Source organism: Pseudorasbora parva, chromosome 4 (genome assembly GCF_024679245.1).
Source record: "Pseudorasbora parva isolate DD20220531a chromosome 4, ASM2467924v1, whole genome shotgun sequence".
In the NCBI taxonomy this organism is placed as follows: domain Eukaryota; kingdom Metazoa; phylum Chordata; class Actinopteri; order Cypriniformes; family Gobionidae; genus Pseudorasbora; species Pseudorasbora parva.
The window spans coordinates 45,408,894-45,420,957 of NC_090175.1; the positions used below are offsets into that span (position 1 = coordinate 45,408,894).

Below are 12,064 nucleotides of genomic sequence, written 5' to 3' on the forward strand. Positions count from 1 at the left end.
CTGTCCTCAGTGGTTTTCTCTGTCACATCCAGCCCCACTGGGGCTGGACGCCATGGTACAGGAGTGGCCGAGGCTGCCCCTGTACGCACTTCCCCCGATTGCTCTGCTTCCGGGAGTTCTGGAGAGGGTACGCCGGGACGGAGCCCGTGTACTTCTAGTGGCTCCGTACTGGCCGACCAGAATCTGGCTCTCGGACCTAATATCTCTCCTGGAAGGCTCTCCCTCTACTCTCTCAAGCGGGCGGGAGATTCCTAAAAGAAAAAATCATCCCCGCCTAGAGTTATGGAAACTGTGGGCCTGGCCTCTGAGGGGGCCAGGCTCCTAGAGGAGGGTCTCTTGACTGAGGTCGTAGAGACCATCCTGCACTCCAGAGCTCCATCCACGAGGAAACTGTATGCTCTGAAATGGAGATTGTTCTCTGCATGGTGCAGAGAACGCCAGGTGGACCCAGTTAACTGCCCGGTTGGTACAGTGCTGGAGTTCCTGCAGGCGAGATTCTCGGCAGGGTTGACCCCCTCCCCAATAAAGGTGTACGTGGCGGCCTTAGCTGCTTTCCACACTCCTTTGGGTGGAGTGTCTTTGGGAAGACAACCTCTAGTTACACGTTTCCTCCGTGGCACTTCAAGGTTGAGGCTGGTGGTTCATTCAAGGGTCCCGACCTGCGATTTGGCCATTGTTTTACGAGGCTTGTCTGAGCCTCCGTTTGAACCAATAGAGGAAGTATTCGAGAAGTTCCTCACCCTGAAAACTATCTTTCTACTGGCTATCTTGTCCCTTAAAAGAATTGGGGATATTCAGTCCCTGTCGGTAGGGCCCTCATGTTTAGAGTTTGCGCCTGGCATGGTAAAGGCTTTCCTTCACTCCAGACCAGGATATATCCCAAGGGTCCTACGAGCCCTAGGGGTCCCATGACTCTGCAAGCCTTCCGTCCTCCTCCTTTCGTGACGTCAGACCAGGAAAAGTTAAATCTGCTTTGCCCAGTTAGGGCACTTGACGCGTACGTCAGCAGAGCTGCCCTGTGGAGAAAGACTGATCAACTGTTTGTCTGTTTCGGAGCCCCTAAGAAGGGGGCACCCGTGTCTAAGCAGAGAATGAGCAAGTGGTTGGTCGAGGCCATTTCACTTGCTTATGAAGCGGTTGGAAAGCCGTCTCCTCTGGCTGTCCGGGCGCACTCTACCAGGGGTATGGCTGCTTCTAAAGCACTTCTGTCGGGGCTTCCCTTTGTAACGCGGCAGTCTAGTCTTCTCAGCTAACTTTTGTAAGGTTCTACGAATTGGATGTTGCATCTACAGTTGGGGCACAGGTGTTATCGTAGTCATGTGCGCTACGGTTTCACACATACGAGCACTTGGTCCTATGGCGATGTGGGTATAAGCGTTCTCACAGCGTTTCGACGCAGCTCGAGTTCCCAGATAGGGAACGTCTCGGTTACGTATGTAACCCTAGTTCCCTGAGGGGAACGAGATGCTGCGTCGCCCGGCCATACTCCCGGCATGCCCGTGATCACTTACTTCAGGCTGTTTCAGAAGCTAGTTCCTGTTTGTGTTCGCGGACACTTTATAGTTTCCGATCGATGACGTCACCGCGTCGATGACGATCGATCTCCCGAATGGACTGGTTCTACACGCACTTCACGACGCAATCACGCAGAGGTGTTCTCACAGCGTTTTTGACGCAGTGTCTCGTTCCCCTCAGGGAACTAGGGTTACATACGTAACCGAGACGTTAACAATACTCTAAAACTAGTGCAGTTATGCCTACATAAGCCACCATATTTTCTGCTTAACTTTTATTAGACTCTAGGTCGAAAGAAAAGTGCGTTTTTTCATTTATCACAATCTCTGCAGTCTGAGCTCGATGCGCGAATTAAGTTACACTGCAAGCTCACTAACACTCATGTCTGAGGAAACTCATTAACACCATCACCGCTTACAGTGTTTCTTTTAACTAAATACAATTACAATCGGTTAAAATGAATACGCAGGTTACTTTTCTGAACAAGAGTGCTCCCACATCCGTGTTTCTCACACTGTTCGTGTGAACCGTGGCACACAAACACACAATACCGGAAGTTCAAAAGGGAATGCTCATCTCTTAAAGGGGCCGCACTATCCTCGTGGAATATGGACCTCCTCCAGGTATGGTGTGGTACTGGTGTGCTTTCGGATCCGCATGACAGCTTTCGCATGACCAATTTTCATATGAACTGCACCCTGTTCTGAAATAAACTTCCAGTGTAAAAACGCCTTTTATTTATATTCTTAAAATGAGAGAAATCACTGCTTATTCTGAATTTTTAAGCTTAGGCTTAAGAGACATGAACAAGTTCTTTGAAAAACATCTGTGACCTTTGACACATGTCTAGTCTTCATGCTCTGAGTATGGTTTCACTAATAATAAATGTACATTTGCATAAAGCATGTTTTATTTATACATACCCATGTTAATTAGAGTGTTTAAAACCTGAAACATATTGATTTAAGGTGCATTTAGAACTTCTAAAAATGTGTGATTAAATTTTGATTAATAGCGAGTTAACTCATGACAATGTGCGAATTATCACGATCAAATATTTTAATCGATTAACAGCCCTACTTAAAACACAACTACTTCAACTACACAACTACTACTTAAAACACAACTACTTCAACTACACAACTACTACTTAAAACACAACTACAACCGTGCTTCATTCTGAGAGATGCAGTAAATGTGATACTTCCTCATCCATCAGAGAGTCTAGAGAAAGACTGCTGCAAATCAAGCTTTTGCAGGCATTGCATGCAAACAAACCAATTTCACCACAAACTCACCACATAAGCATTTACAATCAGAAACCAACATCTGTCTTCCTACTTCTGCCTCATATACACACACACTAAACTTAATGGAAACATTTGTGGTTACAATGGTTATCTCTTTAACTGAGAATAAAACAAGACCCTTCTTTGAGAAAAAAAGGTTCTTTTGAAGAACAACTCTGGGGGTTCAAAAGAAACACTTTAATTTAAAAAAAACTTTCAATTTCAGCCAAATATACAATTTGTAAAAAGCAAACTTTAACATTCACCAGTCTGAAGGAAAAACAAAAAAGGTATATGTTTTACAACCCACTTCACATGTAGCATGTTTGCCTGTCACCAGTTGTTATCCAAACACTCAGCAGCCCCACAATCCCATGTCTTATTAAGCATGGAGTGTGTTTCAGGGAAATTTGATGATCCTTGATTGTACACACGAGTCAGTTAAACGTTGTGGTCATCAGTTTTGAATACATTAAACTAAACACCACTTCAAGAAACCCCCTTTTACATCCTTTTATGCAGGTCATTACAAAAACAGTATGTGTACTAAAGTACTTTATTTGCCAATTCTTTACATCAAATACAGAAGCATTATAAGAGTTAGATATTTTATCTACAGACACACATGCTACAGTATGAACATGATGTTTCAATGATCATGGCACCAGCAACTTTCTAATCGATTCATTCTCTGACCTGAGCATATGTACTGAAATCAGAACTCTGCACTCTTGTTTTCTTGTTTTCTTGTTTTTTTGGTTGTTTTCTTCTGGTCATCATGTCTAAAGATGCATAACACACCTCTTCATCATCATTCTCCTGGAATAAAAAAAAAAAGATTTTTAATTTTTTTTTACAAATTTATCAACCTTTTTTTTTTTAAATATAACAAACATTTTCCAGCATCAGACAAGAGCCAGATAATGAAGTTGGCATGAAATTGTGATAGCCTTTTCTTCCCTATTATGATATTGCTATTATGAAATTGCTTCTTGAACAAGAAAAAAAATATATATATTTTTTTAAATTGTGTGTGTGTGTGTGTGTGTGTGTGTGTGTGTGTGTGTGTGTGTGTGTGTGTGTGTGTGTGTGTGTGTGTGTGTGTGTGTGTGTGTGTGTGTGTGTATGTGTGTGTGAGCCTGTTTATGTGGTTTATGAGGACACAAATTTGTATAACTACATGGGTATTACACTGGTATTACACTATAAATGTGGTTTATGAGGACATATCAAATGTCCTCATAATTCAAATGGCCTTAAAAACATACTAAATGATGTTTTTTTGAGAAAGTAAAACTGCAGAATGTTTCCTGTGATGGGTAGGTTTAGGGGCAGGGGCAGTGTAAGAGGATAGAAAATACGGTTTGTACAGTATAAAAACCATTACGCCTATGGAGAGTCCCTGTAAACCACATAGACCAACATGTGTGTGTGTGTGTGTGTGTGTGTGTGTGTACGGATAAATCCGTTTTCATAATCACTGCAATATTTCCTAAGAATATAAGAATTCTCAATTTAGATTTCATGGTGACCCTTACGAAAAAGAAGTTTTTTCAAATGTGCTATTAGTATTCTGCTTTTAAACTAAAAATAAGAAAGTACACTTTCAGTCTACTTTTTATATACTTCTCAGAAATATACTTAAAATTGCACTTAAGTATACTTGACTTATACTGATAGAAAAGTCTAAAAACATCCCCACAGCATGATGCTGCCACCACCATGCTTAACTGCAGAGATGGTATTGGCCAGGTGAGAGGTGGGGTGCCTGGTTTTCTCCAGACATTATGCTTGCCAATCAGGCCAAAGAGTTTAATCTCTGTTTTTATCAGACCAGATACTTTTATTTATCGTGGTCTGAGTGTCCTTCTGATGCCTTTTGGGAAATTCCAGGCAGCCTTTCACTGAGGAGTGGCTACCATACAGGCCTGATTGGTGGAGTGCTGTTGTTCTTCTAGAAGTTTCTCCTCTCTCAGAGAATTGCTGGAAATCTATCAGAATGACCATCAGGTTATTGGTCACCTCCCTGACTAAGGCCCATCTCCCAATGCTTGCTCAGTTTGGCTGGGTGGCCAGCTCTAGGAAGAGTCCTTCATGGTTTGGTTTGTGTTCTGTCATGCACCGTTACCTGTGGGACCTGACAAAGAAAGGTGTGCCCAAGCAACTGAATTTACCACATGTGGACTCAAGTCAAGTTGTAGAAACAGCTCAAGGATGATCAGTGGAAACAGGATGCACCTGAGCTCTGAGTGCCATGGCAAAGGCTGTCAATTGCGTCATATCTGCATTACCCTCATTGTCCGAAAGAAACACTTTACTCTTAGCAGTGTGCAATAAGTGTCACAGCAGCCGCTTAACTAACACACAGAGTAACGTCATAACATCATTTTAAACACACTTAAAGGTATCTAATATGATAAACAGAGCTGCGTTACCTCATACACATGACTGGAAAAGAGGAAATGGTGCGGGTGACTGTGTCCGGTCATAATAAAAGTCCCGCTATTCACGAGCCACGTGTTGTGCAACAATTGCAACAATTCTGCTTCATACTACAGTAACATTAATAATCACATCTATGAACTTTATTTCTACCCGATTCCTATTCCGATTCTTTTCCACCGGCTGGGACATGAAGACCACATGTCCCAAGATTCTGAATTCAAACTTGGCGTCATCAAGCTATGCTGTTGTTTTGAATAAGCGGCCTCTAGTGGATGGAAAAGTTATATAGTGTAGCTTTAAGTATACTTCATAAAATGAATTTGAAGTATACTTCTTTTTCGTAAGGGGATTTTAAGCATGTTTGTTTGTGTATGTCATACCTGAAAAATGTTTCTACTTTTCAGCTTGTCTTTTTGATCCGGTGCAGAATCTAAAATGGATTGTTTAAATTAGAACATCATTTAATGTGACCTGTGCTGGCAAATAGAACCGCAATGAGCACATTTTTCTTATAATAATTCTCTATTAAAAAAACTTCACAATGATGTATGATTTGTATGATTACAACAAATTACTGAGAAATCGAGTTCAAGTTTTCTGAAGGTTCCAAAACAAAGTCACCTAGCAACCATACCTTAAAATCCCTGGTAATAGAGGGGTGCAGGTATGACATCACTTTGTAGGCCAAAACGTTGAAGCGAGTTAGCATTTTAGCACTTCCAGTTCCATCGTCCCAAAGTCAATGGGTTTTTTGAATGGGGTTTTGGTTAAATGTCTGAAATAAGGTTTGAAGCTAACACAAGCCCTAGACACTTTCACGTTTTATTTTACGACATAAACTACATGATTATCCCACTCTGGATTTTTTGAAGCTGTTACATTTCTTAAAAAAGGCAGTTACTAACCAGTGGCCAAATGGGACTACAGAGGCTGTCAAAAAGATTAAATGCCATCAAGCAAGAAAAGATAAATTCAGTCCGCTGCATTATGCTCATACTTTTGCTCTTATGAACTATTCTAATTATTTGAGACAAAAACTGAAAGAGTTTTCGGATACTTCATAAAATGAATTTGAAGTATACTTCTTTTTCGTAAGGGGAGTGCGTAAGGGGATTCTTGCGACCGTGGTGTAGTGCGTTTATTACCCACCTTTAGCTTTATGGCGAACTGCATTTAGGCTTCAAAATTAATAAAAGTTTGTTTTTTTGTTTTTAGCGATAATCCAAAATGATATGGGAAAATCCTATTGGGTTTTTCTCAAAGGGAACCAGTGCGATAACTGCATATTAGCCTACAAAGTGACATTATTTCTGCACCAGTCTATAACACCAAATTTGGCACACATCAAGTCAAAACCCATGTCTATAGGAAATTAACATTTATTTACCTTTTTTCCCCATGAAACCACAATTGTTTGATTAACATTAATGAAACAGACAGTCCTAATGTCCCACACAGATCTAAAATAATGTTCCACATCAGATGTTTTCCTCAACAGTTAACCAAATGTTCACATAAGACATAACAGATAATGTCTGTGTGAATACTCGCCAAGACAGATATTTTGAATGACTGTAATTCTGTGTATCAGGATCGCACCCTTAGGATCTGTCCGCCAGGGTGAGTAAGAAAATTTTTCATGGACAAGGGAAAGGTACTCCTCTCATAAAACATACAAATAAAGATACCTTTAGATGTTTAATTATTTAATAGTTGTAGCATTGGGATTGCTAGATGAGGGCTTAACCCTAACCCTATCCTCTCTCTCTCTCTCTCTCTCTCTCTCTCTCTCTCTCTCTCTCTCTCTCTCTCTCTCTCTCTCTCTCTCTCTCTCTCTCTCTCTCTCTCTCTCTATATATATATATATATATATATATATATATATATATATATATATATATATATATATATATATATATATACACTCACCTAAAGGATTATTAGGAACACCATACTAATACTGTGTTTGACCCCCTTTACCTTCAGAACTGCCTGAAGGCAAAGGGGCAACTTCACATCTTGCAGTTGACTGTCTATATAAATACACACACATATATATATACCATCTGAATGTCTCAACTCCTGTAATGAGGGAGGTCAGAGGCATTTTGTGTGTGTGTGTGTGTGTGTGGGTGGGTGTATGTGTGTGTGTGTGTGTGTGTGTGTGTGTGTGTGTGTGTGTGTGTGTGTGTGTGTGTGTGTGTGTGTGTGTGTGTGTGTGTGTGTGTGTGTGTGTGTGTGTGTGTGTGTGTGTGTGTGTGTGTGTGTCTGTGTGCCTGTGTGTGTGTGTGTGTGTGTGTGCACGGCAGTAATTCCATGAGGGCCTGCCGCATTTACTTTCATATTGTTTATTTTATTTATTAAAGTAATTTAAATGTTCGCCAGTTCCCGCCTCCTTCCTTCCATGAACTAAGAACTGCTTTACAGTCTACAAGTTGACTTTACATACCAGACTCATTCCTAAGGTTTAGGCAAGAGCTGCCATAAAAATGCCTTCAGGACCTCCTGGATGAAGCAGCAAAAGAGAGGCCACAGAGATCTATCTAAATCCATTCACACATGTTTGGAGGCCTTACAATACTGCAACTCATCCACTTCCTCTTCACACAAAGCGCAGTTTATGTTAATGGTTGACTGTAAACACAACAGTCCACAGGACACGACTCCTGCCCGTATCAATAGTTGGGAGGGGTGATACGATATACTCATAACCACCCGTGACACGTGATTTAAAAATCACTGTCATCTGTGAATTTAGTAAAAATCACTACAAAAGTAAATTTTTGGTAGTGCATAAAAAGAAGAGTTTTGATCTGTGAATTATTACCTGTAGTTTTCCTCTAACAGAGGCAGTACACACAGATGGAGGAGAGGAGAACACACACCGGACACACACTGAACAGCAGCATCCAGCAGAGAACACAGTCTGATAGAGGAGTGGAGGTGATGTTCAAGGGTCTAGAACACGAAGTCACTTGCTCTATATAAAATTAACATAAACATATCAATGAATGTAAAAATATACAGAACAGAAATCAGAAATATATATATATATATATAGAGCGATCACAGTAGAGAGTGATGTTGTCTCCTGGTCTGACGTTCATCTCCTCTTCTGCTCCATAGATTCTGTTCAGATTGAACAGAAATACACCTGTAAAAGTGCAAAATAACTTAATAAAGCACTTCAAATTGAACATACAAACATCTCCACAGTAATACCAACGTTTTCATTCAAAAACAGCTTAAGACATTAGCACAATATTTCTTACATATGAGCGTGACAAGAGCAAGTCTTGGCCTCTCCATCTCTGTGAGTAACTGACACTTTTGAAGGTCTGAGAAATGTCAGCTCTTATCTAACTAGCTCACGTCAATGGAAAGTTTTAGCTAGAAGTCCTGCGTCATGAGGGGCTGACATTAAACTGGGTTATTGTGTGAACGTACAAAGAGAGAAAGCAATTTTAGGCAGTCATTGATTAAATTACAAAAACATTTTCTTCAAATTTGGCTTTGCAATCAGGAAAATCTTAAAACTTTATAAAATCTTTTTTAAATGCAGAGAGGCTTCAATTTTTTTTGTTCAGAAGATCAACACGATAAGCATTAGAAATCTTATAAGCACAAGATTTCACATGCAGTCAATGCAGATTTCATATTTCGTGATAAAAGTCCTTTGAACTGGATGACTAGTGTAAAATTTTATGTTTTTTTTTTTTTTGGTAAAAGTTGGTAAAAATAAAAAGCTATGAGGTAACAACATCTAAACATGTCAAAACAGGAAACCCACAAGTTAGACCCCGTAAACCTCCTCACATTTGTTGTTTTTAAAAGTAATCAAACTCTCAGATCTAATCTCTCAGTAGATCACTGGTCACAAAACACAAATGTTTCCATTTGGCTTTGTTAGGTTTTTTGTGTTTGTTAAAGTGCATGTGTTTGCCTCAGGCCATCTCGCTCAAGTAGTTTATTCACTAGGGAACGTTTTCAATGCTTTCTTATATAAGTATCTCAATAATTGTAATAAAGTGTGTATTAAACTGAAGATTATTATATAAAGTCAATAATTTGTTAAATATATTTTTTTAAATATTATAACAATTGCAATACACCACTTAAGCAAATATACCAAATAAGCCCAGTAGGCTTTTAAAGTAAATGCTTCAAATTTAATTAAATAAGCACTTTAAGTTTTTTATACTTTTTTAATTAGTCAGCCCAACTAATTTAAGAATGACTGATATGGATGGCTAGATTTAAAAAAAAAAATCTGTGATTATTCAATTACTAAAACAAGCTAAAATGTATTATATGGAGGAAATCTTGCCTCAAAGAAGTCTGCAATCTGTCTGCTACATTAGTCTTTCTGTTTAGCTCTGTTTGTCTCATACACCATCAGGCATGACATTATGACCACTGACAGGTGAAGTTAATAACACAGATTATCTCTTCATCACGGCTCCTGTTAGTGGGTGGGATATATTAGGCAGCAATTGAACATTTTGTCATCAAAGTTGATGTGTTAGAAGCAGGAAAGGGATTTGAGCGAGTTTGACAAGGACAAGGACAAATGGCTAGATGACTGGGTCAGAGCATCTCTGAGACCATGTCAGACCATGTACACCTTTTCATGGAAACGGTATTCCCTGGTGGCTGTGGCCTCTTTAAGCAGGATAATAAGTACTACCACAAAGCAAAAATTGTTCAGGAATGGTTTGAGGAGCACAACAACGAGTTTTAGGTGTTGATTTGGCCTCCAAATTTCCCAGATCTCAGTCCAATCAAACATCTGTGGGATGTGCTGAACAAACAAGTCCGATCTGTAAAGGCCCCACAACGCAACTTACAGGACTTAAAGGATCTGCTGCTAAAATCTTGGTGTCAGATACCACAACACACCTTCAGGGGTCTAGAGTGAGTTCATTACTGGCAGCAAAATGAGGTTCAACACAATATTAGCAATTATGACTTTATGTCTGATCGTTATATATACATGTGCGTGTGTGCGTGTGTGCGTGTGTGCGTGTGTGCGTGTGTGCGTGTGTGTGCGTGTGTGTGTGTGTGTGTGTGTGTGTGTGTGTGTGTGTGTGTGTGTGTGTCAATGCAAATGTGGCTTTTCCTTAATACTTCCTTAATATTCGGGAAGGAGGAACTCATCTTTGTTTTTCAGAATCCTTCTGCAGATGTGGTTCATTGGGTTCAGCACTGGGAGCTGTCCAATGTGCTGAATTACTTCGGGGCAGTAAAGTATCTTTTCTAATTACATTCACTTTTTTTCCATAATTGTAAATTCAGTCCGTGATATGACAAGATAATGTACATTTCTCATTAACTGAACAATGTGTGATATACATGTCCTTGTCGGTCTTAAACCAGTAACCCATTAAATGTGGAAAGCTATTAGATGTCGTTGCCATTGAAAATCCTTATAGAAAAATGCATGGATATGGGAACTACATTACATTCGTTACATTGAGTAATAAATAATTAAAAGTGAGATCAACAAAAACTTTGAGATCAAATCAGCAACCTCAGGGTAATAAAATGTTCTGGGCGTGGTCTAATTGGATTTGATTTAAAATGTAATAAGTCAGTTGTCACAAAGGAAGCTTGGCAAGAGAGATGTAGTTTTGCCAAAACGCTGTGCTGTAGCAAACCAGAATAGCCCTGCAACTGTTTGATAAATGAAATGGTTTCAGCGTGATTGTTAGCAAACACCATTACAAACACAACTATAATTGTTTTTAAGAAAAGAAAACTTGTTGACTTAGCCGTTACAGTTCTTGGCTATATTCTTATGTATGTTCTTGTATGGGTATATATTTAAACTTTATTTTCAGAGGTTGAAATATCATCTAATACCATTCACATATGAGAACACTAATAATATATGCATATCAACACAAAGACTATCATTAAATGCGGATTTAAAGTTAAATGTAGGATATTAATTGCAGATGTAATAAAACTAACTGGAATTGAGAGCGAAATTAAGTGTACAAAACCTTGGGCATATACCCCGGTCTGGGCATTAAGGTAACCTTAACCCAACCAGGAGCGAAATCCAAACAAGCCTTGCTAACAGAGAGAGCCTGTAAGTCCCCTACTTGCTTCAGAGAAATTAGAGCCAACAAGAGAGCCACCTTGAGAATCAGGATCCATTCCGGAGCTGACTCCAAGGGCTCAAAGAGAGCCTCCGTTAATCCCTCTTAAACGTCTGACAGGTCCCAGGAAGGGATCCTTACTCAAAACTGATGGCTCTGTGCCACACCCACAGCTTCCAAATTTTGTGACGAGGATGCCAAATCCTGCCCTGAAGCTGAGAGAGCAGGTCCTCTCAGACTGGAATCTCCCAGGGAGGGGAGTCCAGAAGGAAAACCAATTCTGAGAACCACGTCTGGGATGGCCAGAACGGTGCTACAAGCAGGAGACTGACTCCGCTCTCTTTCACTACAGAACTGCCAGAGTCAGCATGATGGGCAGAAATGCGTAAAGCTTCAACCTTGGCCAGGGATGAGCAAATGCATCCACTCCCAACGGCACTGGAGGGCTCAGAGAAAACCAGAGCGGGCAATGAGACAACTCCATCAACGCAAAGGAGTCCTCTTCCGATCTGCCAAACGTCTCCCAAATCTGGGTTATTTTTTGCGGGTTCCACATCCATTCCCTCGATCTGAGATTCTGCCTCGACAGAAAGTCTGCTGCGAGGTTCTGGACCCCGGGGACACGGACTGCTCTCAGAGATGGGAATTTGCTCTGGGCCCACAGGAGGAGATGACGTGCATACCTGTCCAGGGTGTGCAACCATGAGCCCC

At 40.4% G+C, this 12,064-nt stretch overlaps 1 long non-coding RNA gene across 1 annotated transcript; it reads right to left on the bottom strand.

Moving 5' to 3' along the window:
* Nucleotides 1-3,320: 3,320 nt before the first annotated feature.
* Nucleotides 3,321-8,225, bottom strand: LOC137074097 (uncharacterized). The gene is made up of 3 exons (XR_010904911.1): nucleotides 8,077-8,225; nucleotides 5,630-5,679; nucleotides 3,321-3,623 (listed from the first exon to the last, which is right to left on the bottom strand). It is a non-coding gene; the product is annotated as an uncharacterized lncRNA (long non-coding RNA).
* Nucleotides 8,226-12,064: the final 3,839 nt, after the last annotated feature.